The sequence below is a fragment of the Thamnophis elegans genome, chromosome 12 (genome assembly GCF_009769535.1).
Source record: "Thamnophis elegans isolate rThaEle1 chromosome 12, rThaEle1.pri, whole genome shotgun sequence".
Classification (NCBI taxonomy): Eukaryota; Metazoa; Chordata; class Lepidosauria; order Squamata; family Colubridae; genus Thamnophis; species Thamnophis elegans.
Genome location: NC_045552.1, coordinates 35,105,975 through 35,125,436, shown reverse-complemented (window position 1 = coordinate 35,125,436; position 19,462 = coordinate 35,105,975). Strand labels below are relative to the sequence as shown.

General features: G+C 41.8%; 1 protein-coding gene across 4 annotated transcripts in view; it reads left to right on the top strand.

Annotated features, from left to right (window-relative positions):
• The window catches only part of NEXMIF (neurite extension and migration factor), a 398,750-nt gene that overhangs the window by 287,386 nt on the left and 91,902 nt on the right, over positions 1-19,462 (top strand). For all 4 annotated transcript variants that reach the window (XM_032227582.1, XM_032227583.1, XM_032227585.1 and 1 more), the window contains one exon: positions 9,453-9,597. The gene's annotated coding sequence lies outside the window, so the exon portion shown is untranslated. The remainder of the gene's footprint in view (positions 1-9,452; positions 9,598-19,462) is intronic.

Below are 19,462 nucleotides of genomic sequence, written 5' to 3'. Positions count from 1 at the left end.
GAACAAGGTTGACTCAGCTTTCCGTCCTTCCGAGGTTGGTGAAATGAGGAACCAGATTGTTGGGGGCAAAAGGCTGACTCTGTAAACTGCTAAGAGAGGGCTGTAAAACACTATGGAGTGGTATATAAGTCTAAGCACTTTTTCTATTGCTACTTTTTGAACTTTCCAACTGGGAAAGCAAAGATTTGTTTAATGACAGCATGATTCACTTAACAACCATGGCAAGAAAGAGAGTAAAATTGTGTGTGACTCACCTAACAACCATCTTGCTTAGCAGTGAAAATTCCTGGTTCCCACTGTGGTAATACATTGAAGACTACCTATATATTGGAGATCATCCGTCCTTGCTTCTGTTTGATTTTTTTCCTATCAGGGTGGTAGTTAAACGAAAACACTTAATTGTTCTCTTCCAACTTTGATTTTGTGAAATCGGGCTTTATTTAGCAATACCTGTGAATCAGGAACATTTATTGGTTCCTCTCCCAACAAACTAAAATTGGAAGCTTATTATTGACTCCCAATTTGGAGCCAGGAGATGGTTGCCAGTGACCTGCTTGCTCTTAAACCACCCAGAACAAAGAGCTTCCCAGGTTGCTTAGTCATTTTGGTGAAGAGGAAGAGAGCCAAAGCAAAGCTCTCAACCATCTTGCAGCGATGATACAACTGGCCAAATAGTCAAGGTATAGTACCTCCAGATGATAGGTTGTTGGAATGAATAGGAGTAGTTAGATCTCATTGGGCAAGGGTCTCCAAACCTGGCAACTTTAGGACTTGTGGACTTCAACATGGCTGGCTGAGGAACTCTTGAGAGTTGAAGTCCACAAGTCTTAAAGTTACCAACTTTGGAGACCCCTGTAATTGGGAAAGGAAAGTCCATGCTGCTTTGACTAGATTTGGATGGCATTGACCACTGATGTTGCCTCTTAGTGTCAGGGAAACTTCTGCCTCCTAGTTAGGGATATTTCATTAAGAAGGTCATTGCTTGGTTAGCATTCTTGAAAGCCAAGTAGTCCTCTACTATCACCATTCATCTCCATCAGGAAGTGTTAAAAAAGATTTTGCTGTGCTCCTACAGATCCATGTTAAATTTGTCCAATTTGTTGTAGCAATTGAACATACTCTGGTCCATACTCCGTTGTTTTTGAAACAGCAAATAAAGATTTTTGGTGGCGATGTCTGTAGAAAGGGCTCTCTAAAAGTATTGGTAAACATTACATTAAGCATTACACTACACAGAACATAGAATAACAAGGTTGGACGGGACTTTGGAGTTCTGCTCAAACATGAGAACTTACACCATTCTGGACAATTGGCTATCCAACCTCTTCTCGAAAACCTCCAATGATGGAGCACCCATAATTTCTGGAGGCAAGTCATTCCACTGATTAATTGTTCTCACTGTCAGGAAATTTCTCTTGAGTTCTAGGTTGGGTCTCTTCTTAATGATCTTCCACCTGTTACTCCTTGTCCTGCCCTCGGGTGCTTTGCACAATAGGTTGACCCACTCTTCTCTGAGAGCCCCTCAAGCACTGGAAGACTGCCATCCCTTCCTTCTCTTCTACAAGCTAGCATATCTTATTCTCTCAGCCGTTCATTGTACGCACTGAGATTATTCAGTTCTAATTTTTGCTATGATCTTGATTTGATCTGGGTCTTCTTGCACTTATAAGACAGAACTCATGCCATTTCTAGCCCTATGAAGTTTCTGCTTGTGAATTGTTTAGAAGTGTCATTCTAACCCATCCTTTGGAAGTAGAGGTAGTCCTCAGCTTACAACAGTTCATTAAGGACTGTTGTTAAAGCAAATTGCAACAGCACTGAAAAATGTGACTTATGACCATTTTTCATACATGACCATTGCAGACTCCCCACCGTCACATGATCAAAATTCAAACTCTTGGCAACTGACTCATACTTATGACCGTTGCAGTGTCCTGGGGTCATGTGATCCCCTTTTGCAACCTTCTGACCCGCAAAGTCAATGGGGATGCCAGATTCACTTAACAACCGTGTTACTAATTTAACAACTGCAGTGATTCATTTAACAACTGTGGCAACAAAAGTCATAAATAGGGGCAAAATTCATTTAATAAATGTCTCACTTAGCAGCAGAGAGTTTGGGCTCAAATGTGATCTTAAGTTAAGGATTACCTGTATTAGATTTTCTGGCCAGCTGGAAGCTGCATTTGCAATTGTCTGGAGGGTGCTAATTTAGCAAAGCTTACTCTTTTTTAAAACTTTTATTTTGTGTGGTAAAGTTCCTTCCTTCCAATATTTCTTATGCTGTTTACCTGGTCTTTTTACTTTCAACCTCACCAATTCTGGGGCAGCATATGCCGAAAAAGATAAATAACCAAAATGCAAAATTCATAAGATTGTCAGTTTTTGGAGATTGTTGGCATTCTGATCTGATATTGCATACTAACGTAATTGAATTTCTTCAGGATTAGTGTTCTTGAGAGCAAAATAAGCCCCTTTGTTTAATGTTGGGATTTCACATATATTATGTAGAGATGTCATGGATGCTTCACTGCTATCTCTTGTATAATGTCTCTGAAATACACAAAATGTATCATGTACATTGGTCATACTCAACTGGGCAAATTTAAAATGTGTGAACTTCAGCTCCCAGAATTTCCTAGTTAGGCAGGCTGGGGAATTCTGGGAATTGAAGCCAACATATCTTAAAGCTGTCAAGGTGGCGAAACACTGACTAGGGTAAATATTTTTCTTATTCTTGCAGCATTCAGTATATAACATTGGCCAGTATTGCTTTTCGTGGGAAGTTGTTGGGAATTTCAAAGCTAGTGTCATGTCATATTGGTGGGCTGATAGCTAACCCAGATTCTAATTTCAGTTTGTTAGTTCCTTCCTTTAATCCTGGGGTCCCAGTCTGTGGAACGATACCGGTCCACAACATGCCAGAAAACAGTCCACACAAACAAGTGAAGCCCAACCCGTGGGATGCAGGCAGTACACAAAACCACAACCTTTCCGGTCTGTATAAAAATCTTTCTCCATGGAATTGGTCCCTAGTGCCTAAAATGTGGGGGCTGCTGCTTTAATCCAAACTATGAATCTTCCAATCCCTGCCCCAGACTCTTAGCCAAAATGCCCCCCCCTTCAAACAGAGCTTTAGAAAGCTGTTATTTTCAGCTCCCAATAAAATCCTAACTTCGACTGACATCATGTCTAATGAACAGCCAAGCCAGGTTCAGGAGGGAGGGATTTGTCAGGATCCTACCAGATGTTCCTTTACCGTTGATCAAGCCAGTGCCCAAAACTCCCTTCTGCAAGAGTTGGAAATGGCCTTGCCAATAATAGCAGCACTTCAGTTGAAATCAGGCTGTAACATGCTCACGTGCACAGCCCCTTGTCTTTTGTTTCTGAGGTATTACCCAGCTCAACTATTTAAGCCACCTGGTTACCTTTGCTTAGCCTTGACTTCAAGTTTAGTTTCTCTCTTCACTAAGGACTCCCAAAGTTGTACAAAGGTTCCTACTCAGCATCTTGAAGACTGATGCAATTGTTAGCCTTGAAAGCTGTCATTTCCTACACTCTGTTTTTGCATAATTCAGCAGGGTGTCACTGTGGCCAGCATGGAGGATCTTATGCCATGCATTTGGAGCTGTGGTGTGGAATGGGGTCTGGATTCCCAAGAGGAAGGGGCTGCTTTTCAGAGGAAACAAGGCAGAAGAGCTTGAAAAGTATGAGCGTCAGGAAAAAGGTTAAAGCTCTCCCTAGCAGTTCCCTGCGTATATACAGTATGTAGTTATGCAGATAGTTGCTTTAGTCTGGCAAGATTCTGTCTAGAAGTGAAGATTCTGTTTATGAAAATACTCTTACTGACGGGGTTATTGATTCTTGGAGGGCTGACAGTAGCCCATATCTCCTAGTGTGGAGAAATAGAGGAGTTACAAAGGGTGAGATTTCAAGGATTTGAGAGAAGTTAGCAGGAGAGGCATCTCTGGTTTGAAAAGCAGAGAAATCTGTTTCAGGATCCAATTTGAGTAGGTCACCAGGATCAGAGTCTTTCAAGCTTTCAGACTCGTGCTGGAGCACATCCTAAGGGAATGTCTCTCTCACCAGAATGTCTGCTTTGGGTTATTTTTTGCATCATATTTATGTGACGCCTGGTAGGGTATGTAGTTTCTTATTGGTTGATGGGGGTGTTGATAGCCAGCTATTAAGTCGCTGGCTGCTGTTTCCTTGTGCTGACAAGTCCTTGGTTCCTAAGTACCTGATAAGCAGGTGATAAACTAGCACTCCTGTTGACTGACAAGGAGCCCATTTCCCAGACTTCAATCATTTCTCTGGCAATTTTTGTCCCTGCTTGGCCAACAATCTTAATAGCTGTGAATTGAATGCATCTGTTTCATCATGAAAGATGGAGGTCAGAAAACCTTCCAGGCTGGAAAATCAGCATCAGGATTTAGATCAGCGAACTAAGTTCTGTAGGAAAGGTAAAATTGCAGGGTGCCCCTTAGACAGCAAATGTCTTCATCTGAACAGCTTCCTAATTCTCTGCAATAAATCTACTTATGTAACTTCCTTGTGTTTGGTGTGGGAGACAGTTTAATTGCCATGCTGGTAGCGTGTACTTTTCTGATTCTTTTATGAAAAGGCAAGGAATAAATCTTGTTGTATGGGAAAAGGATAGAAATTCTATTGGTCCCAAATGATGAGACTGTCAAATGCTGTAGGTGTGACCTTAAGCATTGATAAAAATGGCTTTCCAGGTGCGGTAAGCTTTATCGGTTTTAACTGATGATTCATAATCCTTACTATCTCATTTCTAATTCGTAAAAGCTTGGGAAGTTTTGTCACATATGACTCAGTTTCTCAAACAAATTCTCATTTGTCTAGATTATCTCTTTTCCATGGCTAATTCGCGTTGCCATCTCTCAAAAGCCCTTAAAATGATTTAAAAGATGCACATAATAATCAGTCATTTCCACGATTGATTTTAATAACAATTTCCCCCATGTTGTTTAGGTTTTCAGCCATTGTTGCTTTTAGGAATTGATTACTGAAGGAGAGAATTTGTAATTCTGCATGTCAGTTCCATGCAGTCATTTGTATTTCTGTGCAAGGAGACAGTCTCTGTTCATCACAAAGGACGCCAGCCACTTTGTCGGGCTGAGCTTGCTCCAGGTTGCAAGAAACAGAAGAGCTGCTTTCCATGAAAAGATGGAAAGCCGAGTACAAAAGCCAATCCCCTTCCAGCAGGGATCCAAGAACGAAAGTTTACAGAGCTCCAGATGTGATCTTGGGGTTTCCCAAAGAGTGAAAGAACTTGATTAATTTGAGTTTAACACTCTATGCATAGCTTGATACTGTGGTTTGTAAACCATGATTCTTCTCTTGCTGCATTGTTTGAATGTAGACAAATGGTTTTTTTCTCAAATATTAGGCAAACCATATTTATCACAATGGCCAACTGCATATACGTTAAAGAGATGGATCAACCACTATCGTGTGGTTTCTTTGTCTTTGTCTTAACTTGTTGCGACATCACAGTTCTTCTAAATCTATGGTTTATGGCTTAGTTTTTGTGGATGGGAGGGGGGTTGGCTCAGCGGTCAACCTGACAGCCCAAGTTTGAGACTTGAGCAACAGTGTGAGCTCCCATTGCCCCAGCTCCTACCCACCTAGCAGTTGAAAAGCATGCAAATGCAAGTAGATTAATAGGTACCACTTGGGTGGGAAAGTAACAATGTTGGGTGTACCTTTGGACTGTGCACCATGCTGGTCACATGACCATGGAAGTTGTCTTTGGACAACACTGCTCCCTCGGCCAAGAAACAGAGATGAGCATATCACCCTGGAGTTGGCCACAACTGGACAGGGATACCTTTACTTTTTTGTGTGTATGAATAAACCCAAACAAATGTGGTTTATTCTCTGGACCATGGTTAAACTATCATTCAGTATGAGACATATAACCATCTGTACATAACTGAGCGTCAGTGTGTATGGGGAGGAAGGAATACAAACTGTATTTCCCCTCATCATCTATAACCTGTAAAGCAACAGAGAGATCAATTTAATAAAATATGAGCCTACTGATTGTATTCACTTGACCAGAAAAGTATTTGATTTAAGAAAACCATAGCAGTTAAAGACTGGCATCAATGCTCTTCTCTAGGGTCGTCTCTTTTGGATGATCACAAGTCCCATGTGCCTTTCTGAGCACAATGGAACACATAGACTCCATATCAGGATGAAACTTGTACTGTAACAGCTCCATAGCTTTCCATGAGCAATAGGACCTTTTACACGGGTTCTTTTTCTTGGAACATCCTATTTTTGCAACCCTTGTTCTGTACTGACTTAACTCATCTTCATTGTCATTCTTGACTTTTTCGATAACTCCATCTTTGATCTGTGGAGGTCATCATCCTTTTCCATTTCTGAAAAATCCAGTGTTACCTATTTGTTAGCTACCAGCAAAGAAATGTTCCTTCTCTCCTCTTTTTTTAAATGCAACTTTGGTTCCATGGAGTACCACAGAGAAAATAACCGAATTCTGTTCTTCATAGGTGGCATCTGAATATCTTTTCCAAGGCCATCATGGCTATTGACCCAAGTGCAAGTCTACCTATCCAACCTGCCCATTTGGGACCCTTGAAGTTACCTCCCACCTGGCTGGGTCCCTGAGGGCAAAACCAAGTATTCAGGACCTTTCGAAAGAGTACCAAGTTGGAAGCTGACCTTATCTTCTCTGGGATGGTGTTCCACAGGATAGGAGCCACCATGGAGAAGGTCCTTCTTCTTGGTCCCACTAGATTGACTTCCTTAAAAGAGGGGACTCTTAACATCCTGCCTCACCTCTGTGCTGTGGTGGGTCAGGGAGATGTGACTGGGAAAAGATTATCTTTCAAATAAAAGATCTAATTACAAAAGTTATGTGAACATAGGACAAGTATGGTTGAAACTATCACTCAGGTATTAGAGTGGTCAAAGAAGGTGGTAGATATAAATGTTAATGCTCTGTTTTCAGTTGCAGGTGCATGGTTATTATTTTCTAAAATAGAGAGGTACGACATCACAATAGCTTGACACAAGGCAGGGGGTTGGACTAGAAGACCTCCAAGGTCCCTTCCAGCCCTATGATTCTATATTGAAATGTGTGGCATATTTCTTAACTGTTGGGTCCTTTGTTGTTGGTAACTAATCGTAAGAGGCAGAATCTATCTATCACTGAGAGATCTTCATTATCCATTCTGCGGCTGATTGCTGTGACTGTCATTGGCTCACTTCATATTTAATTTTAGTTTCATTTTTTCACTTTGCTCCTTGACTTTCCTTACTAAAGCTTCCAGATCTTTTGCATTTTCAGCTGAGTAGAGTCATCGGTATAAAGCAAATTATTATTGTTCCTTGAAACTCTTATGTAAAAATTTATATATAGAAGTATAAAAACCTGTTATATATATTTTGCTGTTGAATAAGTGTTTTGTTCTCATTGTTCCCTTTTCCTTTTTTCTATTTCTATTTCTTTTTTGTTTAATTAAGTCAAGCAAACAAAATGAACAATGAGAATATTGAAGGGGGTGTGTACTGTAATTACTGTATGATTATGACTGTTTCTGTGTTATATTTATTTCTGTCAGCAATATTATAAGTTATTTATTATTATTTATTCGTTCATTTTGATAAATTACATTTAAAATCTGGAATTCACCCAACTTAGAATGGTTTCCATAAATCTTTTATCTAGAAAGTAAGTGGGGCAAATTTGAAATTGAATTTAATTTCAGAAGGCTTCCTTTAGGGGATCTCTGATCTTCTCTAGATTTCTCAGTGGTTGTATATCTATACCTAATAATAGCTGATAGCTGACATTTAACTTTGTTTGATAGTTAAAAGCATAATATTTAGCAGGATCTGATAGGCAGCATACAGAATCAGAACATGACGGATAATATGGGAAGATATTTTAACATTTGACAATTTATTTTACGTTTGATAGCTGCTAAACTCAAAACAATCTGGAGAGGAACTTGATTTCAGATGTCCAGGCGAAAATAATTTACATCCAGAGAGAAAGAGAGATGATTGAATTTGAAATTTTGCCTACTTTTGAAATTGCATAAATGTGCTCTTTGGCAGTTCCAGTGAGGGACTTAGCTTTGCAAACTTTGGGATAGTAAACTTCCACCAATGTAATGGGCATCTGAATACGAGTCAAAAGAATGAGAAAAGCCAGGGAGCAGGCTGCAGGGTGGTGAAAAAACGATTAGCAATTGTATTTCCGAAGATTGTCCTGACTAACTGGAGACCTTTGGCAGAAACTCTTGGTCTGATCAAGAGGCTTATTGGAGATAATGTAGCATGGGAATCAGTCTGATTTCATATAACAGCGGTTGGGCTATGGCCCCCCAATCCCATTCTTGGGGTTCAGAAGACTCTTGGACCATTAGGCTGCCTAGTGGTCTCCTACTGTTTTGAGGCAAGAAACATGGGAATAAGAGAAAAGCTTAAGCATGCAAGCAAACCAGGGAAAACCACAGTTGTCCCCTTTTGGAAGGAGATCATAGAACCATGGGGCTGGAAGGAACCTTGGAGATCTTAGAACATGTAGAATAATAGATGGACCTCAGAGGTCTTCTAGTCCAACCCCCTGCTCAAGTAGGAGACCCTATATCATTTTAGACAAATGGTTGTCCAATCTCTTTCTGAAAGCTTTTAATGATGGAGCACCGCAACTTCTGAAGGCAACATGTTCCACTGGTTTATTGTTCTTTAAGGAAATTTCTGCTTGGTTCTAGGTTGCTTCTCTCCTTGATTAGCTTCCAACAATTGTTATTTTTGTTTTGCCCATTGTTACCTTTGGTCTTCTAGTTCAAGCCAACGGCAGGAGATCTTATATCAACCTGGACGAATGGTTGTCCAATCTTTTCTTGAAAACCTCCAGCGATAGTGAATCCACAACTAAATGAGAAAATGAGAAGTCCTGGCTCTGCCCCCATGCGTGATCAAGCCCCGTGCCTTTGTGCCCCCACCTTCCCATTTGCACTTTTCATTGAATCATCTTACAAAATTGTTGCTCACCAGCCTTGCAGGATACGTTTTGTGAACTCCTTGGAGCAAATGACCAATTTTCTGAATAAAGGAATTTGTGTAGGCAGTTACTGTATATCATGCTTTTTTCCCCAAGTGCGAAAGGACTATTGTTTCTGGTATCAGCTTATTCTATGTTCTAAATGCTGAACATGAACCATATTCTTAGACCCCCACCCCAAAATCACAAGGCCCTTTCGTATAGAATATTTTTACAGTTTCTTTGCTGCCTGTCTTCCTGAGAGTTTCCGAGTAACTGAAGGATGCTCTCTTTGAATATGAGCGCATGAACAGCAGGAGATCCTTATGTAGATGCCACTAATTTAACTTGCTATATAAGCAGAGAAAGGCAATTTTCCACTAACTCACTTGCCTTTATTCTACAGTCTCCTTCAGTGTCCTACATCAATAATTGAAAACGCTTCTGATCTTCTCTTGGACTTGCACTGGGGAACACAACTTTGGGAGGAGAGGAACCTGCAAAACAGCTTGTGAGAAAAGAAGAAAATGATCCTGAAATCATCTTAAAAGGTAGGCGAAAGGGAAGTCTGTTTCCTGTTGAAATGGCTGGGCAAGAATTGTTGATGAAGTGAGGAAAAGTCCATTCTCAAAGTTGACAGGGACCTTTGCTTAGCAAAACCCACCCACCCTTTGGGAAATGAGGGGTCAGGATGGTTGCTCTCCATCAGTCAAAGATTTATCCTGCACTCTCTGGGGAGCACTTGGGGGTGGGTTGCAGTTGCACACTTGGGTCTGCATTAGGCTTGCCCACTTCTGCCTCCAGAGCTGGGGGTGGGGGTTGTAATTGGAACGAACGACTCAATCGTACAATGGGAGATTTTGTATCTGTCTTGGAAGCCTCTCGTTAGAAATATGAACTGCCTTATGCCTTCTGCATAAGGCAGTTCATATGAACCGACGGTAGCCACAAGGGCCATTTTATTTGGATTGTCCAGTTTGAACCGATTTCTGAACTGATGGACTTGAGGGCACTTACTTTTTGCAAAGAGGCATCATCAAGAAAGTCCCAAAGGCACTTTTTCCAAAAGGAAACTGGACTCTCTTGCTTTTTTTCTTTGAAAACCTTTCACATTTCATCCAAGAAACTGAAGAACCTTGTTGGATGAGAAGAGAAATATTTTCAAGGAAAAAACCAAGAAAGTCCAGCCTGATCATCTCCTACAGCACTTTTGGGACAGCCATGACTTACCTAGCGGATTGAGAAGGGTCCTCCTCTGCATGATCAGATTTGGTCTTTTCCAGCTACATGTTTAAGTGTCTCAACATGTCTGAATGATGAGAAGCAAACAGAGGTTGCCTTTCTTCTTGCAAAACTTGACCCACTGGAATTTCCTGCAGAGTTTGAGGGGGAAACTTCCCAGAACAAAGCAGAACTTTGCTGCCCAATCCTCTGTTCTCCTTCCACCTGAGTTGATATTCCTATATTCCCTGTTCTTCCCGAGTGGAGGAGATTTCAAGATACAGATCATTTTTCTTCTCCCTTTGGCCTTCAGCTTCCTTGGTTAGCCAACGTGTTTAATTATAATATTTGCATTTAAGATACAGCTAATCCTTTTCCCCCCTGGTTTCCAGCTGTTCTTTCTTATTATCAGCCCTCCTGAATTTTGAAAGTTCCTGTTAGGAATATAATCTAACGGTTGGGTTGGAAATATATAAATCATATAGCAATGCTATACCTGTTTCGTTAAATCATACTGTAAAATGTGATTGGTTGATGTTTTCCTCAATCGGCCATAAGAGAGAGCCATAATGACTGTTAGCTCTCTGTTTGTTAGATGCTGGGCTGATCTCATTTGAGTGTTTTGGAAGCTGGCTGTTAGAAAGTGCCGTGACCTATTGTAAGTTTTGCAACTGCTAGCAAACTTTGAGTACTGAACTGATTGTATGATACTGGACTATGTTATTTGGATTATCCCTTAACTGAAAGACATTGATGACTGACTCTCTTATCTCTTATCTGTGTATGACTTTGACTGTTTGATGGACTCTGATACCTCTATTTCCACAAAAGTAAAAGCCTATTTAAACTGCTTGAACGCACCCGCTCTCCCAACGGGGAGCTTACCTAACAGTACCGGTAGCTAATAAATGCTTTTAATAATAGTAAAATCTCTCTTGAATTTTCCCCATATTTTTATTTTTGTATCCTTGGGTAAATGTTGTGCAGATTTTGGTCAGTATTGCTTTGATACAGCTTTGTTTGTGCCCATATGTCTCTTTGCAGTATTTATTGGCCTCCGTTTGGTTTCAGCTGCTTCTGTATTCATTCATGCCAAACCTGCTTACCTTGCTTGTGCGACATATGCTGATACTGGTTGATGCTCAGGGTTTTGGCCAATGTTCCTGGCTTTGTCAAATATGAAGAGGGTTTTTTTTGGGGGGGGGGGTTGTAGTGTTTTCTCATGAATGGATTGGCGTTGAGAGGCCTCTTTCATTTTTGTTCCTAAGCTGGAAGGGATAAAATAATAATGCTGAAAGTCAAGATGTGATTAGCGAAGAAATATAATTAATGAATTGACCCTCTTCTGGTGTGCCATCTGCAGTGTGGATTTTGAGACCAAAATATTGTTTTTGTGTCTTTGTAGGGCATTCTGTTCTACTTACTTTGATGACAGGAGGAAAATCAAGCGCTGGCTTCCTGGGATTCTATAAATTCAGGCATGACATGATGTTCCTGCTGTTGCTGGGCAAACAGGCACTTTTCATTTGATGTACTCAGGGCTTTAGCAGTCAATTGTACTCTTCAGCGTGTTTGATTATAAAACACTCAGAGAGCTTCAGATACTTGGCGTTAAAAATAAATAAAAAAGCTTGAATAAACAAGTTGGTTGAAGTTAGTTGAATGGCTGATCATCATCATTTTAACAGATTAACAGAGTTGGAAGGGACTTTGTAGGTCATCTAGTCCAACCCCCCTTCCCAGGCAGGAGACCCTACACCATTTATTTTTTAAAAAAGTTTTATTTTTTACAAACATATCAATGCGTGAACAGTGTGGCACCTGAGTGTCATACATTTTGATACAAGCAAAATACCGGTAGTATTAATCTTATTTGTTTCATTTAACAAGCTTATATAATCCTTGTAATAATACACATATTTTTATTAAATTATAATCTTTCATTGTTTAATCATTCAATATTTCACTCTGCACCATTTCTGACAGATGGCAGTTGAGTCTCTTCTTGGAAGCTTCCAATGATGAAGCTCCCACAACTTCCGAAGGCAACTTCTGTTCCATGGGTTGATTGTTCTCACTGTCAGAAAGTTCCTCCTTAGTTCCAGGTTGAATCTCTCCTTGATCAGTTTCCATCCATTATTCCTTGTCTGGCGTTCGGGTGCCTTGGAAAATAGCTTGATCCCCTCCTCTCTGCGGCAGCCCCTCAAATATTGTAAGGCTGCTATCATGTCTTTTAACTAGACTAGCCATGCCCAGTTCCTGCAACCGTTCTTCATATGTTTTAGCCTCCCGCCCCCTCATCATCCTGGTTGCTCTCCTCTGCACTCTTTCTAGAGCAGGGATGTCAAACTCAAGATCCGGAGGCTAGATCCAGCCCTTGGGGTGCTTAGATCTGGCCTTCAGGGCCACCCTAGAAACAACGAAGGACCGCCCCACCTGTCTCTGCCAGTGAAAACAGTTCACAAGGGCCGCGCACAGCCCTTCTGAGCTCCGTTTTAGCTGGCAGAGGGTTGCAGGAGGCCCTCGGAGCTGAAAATGGAGCTCAGGAGCCCATTTTCGCTGTCAGAGCACTCTGGCAACCATATGTGCCCCCGGACATAAGTGATGTCATGCTGGCCATGCCCACTCTGCCCCCCCCCCCCCCAGCATGAGGTTGTCTCTCCATCTAGTTTTAGGTTTGTTTTGTGGACACTTTTGATCAAGTGGGATCCATTCTATGCCTGCCTTGGTCCACCTGCCCTCAGTTCTTCTTGCCATGTGACCAGCCCACTTCCATTTCAGTTCTTTTACTCTCTTGAGGATACCTTCATTTGTTCTCTCATCCACCTGCAGGTCTTTCTATCTTGTCTTGTGATGCCAAGCATGTTTCTTTCCATGGGTCACTCCACTCCATGGTGCCACTCGTAGTTTTTGTGAGGTTAGTGTTTGAAAGCAAATTGAAAAAATGGCTGATTATTGGGTAATAAACATTTGATGTGCATATAGGGTAGTCAAAAGGGGGGCACAATAGCTCAGCAGTTAAAGATGCTGAGCTTGTCAGCTGACAGCCCAAGTTCGAGAGCCGAGTACCGTGAAACAGGGTGAGCTCCCATTTCTTGCCCCAGTTCCTGCCCACCTAGGTTCAAAAGCATGCAAATGCAAGTAGATCACTAAGTTCCACTTTGGTGGGAAAGTGGTCCGTGCACCTTGGTGTACAGTCATGCTGGCCACATGAGCACAGGTAATGTCAATGCTGGCTCTCTCAGCTAAGAAGCGGAGATGAGCACCACACCCTGGAGTCAGAAAGGACTGGAAAAGGAAATCTTTATCTTTATAAGACAGCCCTTGGCTTATGGGCATAATTGGGATTTTTAACTCAATTGTAAAACATTACAATTATAAGTTGAGGCATCCATATGACCAGTAGTAATTTTATGGTCTTTTTCATGGCTGTCAGTAGGCAAATGCTGCGGATGTTAAGTGAACTGGTTCATTTGAATGGGCATTTCTTGTCAGAAACTGGCAAAATACATCACAAATCAGAGTCACGTGACTGCGGCGTGCTGCAACCAGCCATAAAGCTGACCCAACTGCAATGTGACCTTGAGACTGCAGGGGGCGCAGTGTGACCATTTACAATGATCATAAAACACCCGTCCTGTGATAAGTTTGAGCATTAACAACAATTTGCAGATTCTCAATTTTTTCTTCCCAATATTTATATCTGTCCCATCTGCAAGTAACAAGATAAAACATGATATACCAAAATGCACATAAATAGTCCTGCTCTGGGTTTTCCCCTCTTTGTGAGGTTTATAGGCTGTGGACCAGCATCAGGTCTTCTCGGTGGTGGCTCCCATTCTTTGGAACACCCTTCCTCCAAAATCTGCTTGACCTCAACTTATGTTGTGATTATGTTTCACAAATATGTTAGAGCCACATGATCTTGCATCTGATTTTGGCCATTATCTGTCCTTAGAGACCTTGCCTGTGGGTTGCTACCTTCTTCAAGGGGTGGAGGTGGAATTTAGCAGGTCATTAGTGGAAACCGACAGACAAGAGCAATCCAGCCTGAGCAGACATCCGGAAATTTTAGACAGAAGCTGCTCGCAACAAGAGGGGCAGAACTTCAGCAGCAGCCTTAGGAGCTTCCTACAGTCCACTTCCATTCCAAAGTCCAGTGAACTACTCTTAGATTAAGCACTACTGTCAGTGCCGTGTTAAGAGGGGGAGAGAATGGTTACGGAGGTTTTAAATAAAAGAGACAGGTCTTGTTCCTTGGGCTAGAAACCAAAGGATTCTGCTTTTAAGGTTTAAAATGCAAAGAAGGGATCACTTGGGCTCTTTTACAGCTGCCGCAAGCCACAGCTGGCAAGCTCAACCACATTGATTGCACACGCTCAGAAACTCCTCCTGCACCCACTGGCCATGTGCCAATTAAACTTGCTTTGAAATCTGCTTGTTTCCCGTAAAAAGCATTTGCATTTGGGGCTGAAGTGTCCTTTTTCCAGAGCTATATTTTCCAAAGCCTTCTGGCTGAATGGAGACTTCAGAATAGCTTCCTCTCTTCCACCCCTTCCCGGTTCCTCACCAGGCCCCACCCCACCTCAGCCCATTTCCCAAAAGACAAGAACGTTTAGGTTAGATTTTTTTTTTAAAAAAAACTTTATTGATTTTCAAAAGCAGAACATTAAAGCAATAAACAGACAAAAAGAGGGTTGAGAAAGAAAAAAGATCAAGAAAGAAAGAAGAAAGGAATATATTTTTTTTTAAAGATAGAAAGATAGAAAAAGAATGAATGAAGGCAAATGTATATGCCCCAGGATCCAATGTTGGGTCAGTCACTGGGACCAGCGGTTTTATCTTCTGAGCTTTCGGACTCATGCTGGAGCCCATGCATAAGGAACTTCTCTCTAACAGAGTGTATGCAGCTACTAAGATTGTTGGGCGAGCAGGCACAAAAACAGCTAGGGAGGTGATTGAAGCCTGGGAAACAGACCCCTTGTCAGTCAACAGGAGTGCTGATTTACCCCCAGCCTATTAAGTACTTAGAAAGTGAGGGCTAGGCAGCACAAGGAAACAACAGCCAATGTCTTAAAAGCCAGCCATCAACACACCACAATCAAGATCTAAAAAGCCACCTACAACACAGACATTATATATACCACACAGAGAACAGCACACATTCTGCTAGAGAGACCTCCCCTGGAGATGGGCTCCAGCATGAGTCCAAAAGCTCGGAAGACAAAACCTCTGGTCCTGGTGACCGACCCAGATTGGATCCTGCAGCAGGGAAAATGACTTATGACTTTCTTTGGTACAGATACGAATTTTAAAACTGCATCTATTTCTTACTCTAAAGTTAATGTTTATTTGCACTATTTGTCAGGGTTCCAAATAGCATCCAAAGTAAACCAGAGTCCAAGGCAAAATATTGCACAAAGTTCCAATTTATTAAGAGATACATGTTGGCACATCTGAGAAAACCTGAATCTGAAAGCTTCCTGGTTTTCCCCACCCAGTTGAAAGTTCAGGATCTTGCCCCCACACCCACAAGTCCATCACATCATCCAATCTCCCACTGCCAGGCTGGCAGTTCCACCCATCCAGTTCCAGTCAGGTGCAGAAGTGCAAAGATAAAGAATGACCTCAGCTTTCTAGAAAGAATTTTATTTTCGCTACACAGTATGTACCTCCTTACAATCCCCCCTTCCATTTTCCGACAATAGAAAAAGGCATAGTAGAATAATAGAAAGTGTGGCAGGCCAAAGATCCAAAAGAAAGCTACAGGCCTGACACTTTTTCTCTAATCCCATATAATTCTAATCTTTAGCTCCCAAAATTTACATTTTCATTTATTTCGATTTCTTGCCAAAAATCTTTTCCAATTAGAAATAAAATTAGTTGACATTTTTTCTTTAATCCGAGCTGTCAATTTCACCAGCTTCACCAAATGATAAGTCAGGGACTCATGGATCCAGCTATTTTTTTTTTAAAAAAAGCTTGATTTAGCCATAAATGTACTTTAATGTATCTAGAGAATCTTTTAACTATGAACAGAGTACAGAGACTTCACTTCCATAAGTTCCACTCCTAGTTGTATCCCTGGGTTCATTCTATGACTTCAAACAACCCCAGGGTTAGGGTTAGGGTTAGGATTTAGCCCAATATGGCTATGTAAGGCAGGAGGGGAGGGTAACTTCCGCTTTCTTGCTAACTCCCCCTCCCTCTTTTGCAATTTCTAGAATCTCTCCAAATTGGCTAGAACACTTTAGAACACTTTCAACAGAGTCCAGACAATCAAGTAAAAAAGCGGGGGGGGAAAACCCCAGAGATTCTGGGGCAAAATAAGGAAGTGATTTAAGTTTAGAGTTAGTTTGGATCCAAAGTTGGAAGGACCTCTGAAGCGAAGGAATCCAGCCTTTGAACATCTTGCTTGTACAGTCTACTCTTAATGTTGGTTTTTTGTTGCATCGTTAAAAAAAAACCTTTGGAACATTGCAGTGGGCTAGGAGTCTCTTCCCAGAGTCTGTCTGATGGCAGCATGAAGCAAAGGAGAATGTCAACAACAGCAGTCCCTCTCTGGACCCCATATACATTCTTAGGAAATAAAAATGCCAAGGGGCATCTCCTTCCATTGTTGAGAAGTGTGCCTATTTTCTGGGTGGGGTGGGGGAAAGGAGTGTAGTAGGATGGTGTGGGCAACTTTGCCACAGTGATGGTAAAAGGTTTTGGGTTGGCATTCTGGCCTCCAGTAAGTCTCTCTCCCGCTCCCGCTCCCTCTCCCTCTCCCTCTCCCCCCTCCCTCTCCCTCTCTCTCTCTACTCTCTCTCTACTTGTCTCTCACTGTCTCTCTCTTTGCCTGTCTCTCTTTCTCTCAGTTCAACCCACCTCACAGCATTGTTGTGGAGACAATGGGAAGCAAGAACATTATGTACAGAATGCTACCTTGAGTTGCACAAATTGAAGATGGGAAACAAATCTAACAGATTAACCCCTAATTAACTGTTTACAATCAGGATGGAAAGACTGATAGTCCTCAACTTACAACGGTTCATTTAGTGATCATTCGAAGCTACAATAGCAGTGAAAAAAGTAACCTATGACTCTTTTTCACACTTACAACCATTGCAGCATTCTCCTGGCCATGTAATCAAAATTCAGATGCTTGTCAACTGACTCAATTTTCTGACAGTTGCAATGTCCTGGGGTCATGTGATCACCTTGACAACCTTCTCACAAGCAAAGTCGATGGGAAAGTCATATTCACTCAACAACTGTTGCAAGAAAGGTTGCAAAATGAAGTGAAACTCACTTAACAAATGTCTCAGTTAGCAACAGAAACATTGTAGTCATAAGTCAAGGACTATCTATAAGAATGGAATGGAATTAGGCAGTTCTATATGAACTTCTTCTCATTGAAATTTCTTGGAATTTAAAATGTGGTGGAAAAGCCTTGCTGTGGTGGATTGTGCCTAAAAGGGGAATGTGGTATGATGGACTACAGTCAAGTGACGTCTCCCAAGAAGGAGGGAGCACATACCAAAGAGGGGGGGGGAGACAAAAAGGCAGCCCAGCCCACAGTATAATTTATGTATTTATTTAGTTGGTCATTCATGTATAAGGTAACATGAAAGAATAAACATGAATAAGAACACAGAAAATGGGGATAGTAGGACAAGGACGTTAGGCACACTGGTGCACCCCTAATAATTGGTGATAGAGGGAAAGAGTCAGGAGCTGTGGTGGCACAGTGGTTAGAATGCAATATTGCAGGCAAACTCTGCCCACTGCCAGCAGTTCGATCCTGACGGGCTCAAGATTGTCTCAGCTTTTCATCCTTCCGAAGTGGGTAAAATGAGGACCCAGATTGTTGGGGGTAAGAGGCTGACTCTGTAAACCGCTTAAAAAGGGCTGTAAAAGCACTGTGAAACAGTATATACAGGTAAGTCTAAGTGCTATTGCTAAGTGCTGTAGCCACTCCCTAGAATCTCTCAGCATATGACTGTTGGGGTCAGAGTAGTGAACGTTTAATCTGGCAAGATTCTGTCTGTTGGAACAAGCAGATACAGAATTGAACTTTGGCTGGATTTTTCTATGTTGTCCTTGGGCTGGGCCTGGAAACTGTGGAAATTTAGAGAGACCCAAAGTTTGGAGAACACCTGCGAACCACTAGTAATGTGGTTGGCTCGGTTGTCCAACCAACCTGCTTCAGTATTATCAATTGACCAGAAAGGTTCATCTCCCACCTGCTAGTTCTATAAAACTAATGATTTAGCTCATTGTGGTGGAACCTGTGATATGAAAAGATCTGACTCCACTACCTTGAGTGCTGTTAGGTTCCATTACTCATTTGACTGACACCGGGGGACTAAATCTTTATTAGGGCTAGTACAGCAATGTGGAGAATTTCTCCTTCTAGCAATTTGGCTTCCCTTTGATAAAAGAGAATTTGCTTTGGGGATTTCTTTCAAAGGAGAATATCATCTTGGTGATGTGATTCAGTTCTCACCTAATGCATTGAGTTATGGGGGAGCTTTCTCCTGCTTTCACACTTCCTTCAAATGGGGTTCTTAAGACATCTTTTCATCAACTAGTAAAAAGAAGCAACTGTGGCTGGAGGGCTTGGGACGTTGGGCAAGAGGTTTGCAAGCCTGCATTCAAGACCCAAGAACTCCTCTTTGGGGAGGAGTTGAGCTCTTGTCCCTCACTCCAACTCCTGCCAGGAACATGCCATGTTCCTGGCAGGAGCTGGAGTGAGGGACAAGAGCTCAACTGCATCATAGCTTCCACCACCATGGGCAATGGTGACATCCCCAGCTAATCCTTTCCATCCAGAAGCTCCTCAGTGTTTCTGATTCAAAATAAATAAAATAAAATTCACTAGTGAAGCCAATTAGGGCATGGCTGCCTGGGGAATTTTAGGAGATAAAGTCCATACATCTTAAGTTGCCAAGATTGGGAAACCCTGAGTTAGGGACAGCCCGTTGCCAGCCATGGGTGGTGGAAGCTATGAAGCACAATGGGGCTTTGTGGAAATGTGGATGCCTCTTCCATTTCTTTGAATCTCATTTTTGCAGACCCTACAAGAGTGTTGTTGAAGTGTCTTCTAGGGATTTCAAACTTTTCAGGTCTTTCCGTCTCACAATGAGGAACCATGTGACACATTTTGGCCAGCTGTAGTCAGAAGAGGGCCCAAGATCCACAAACAACTGG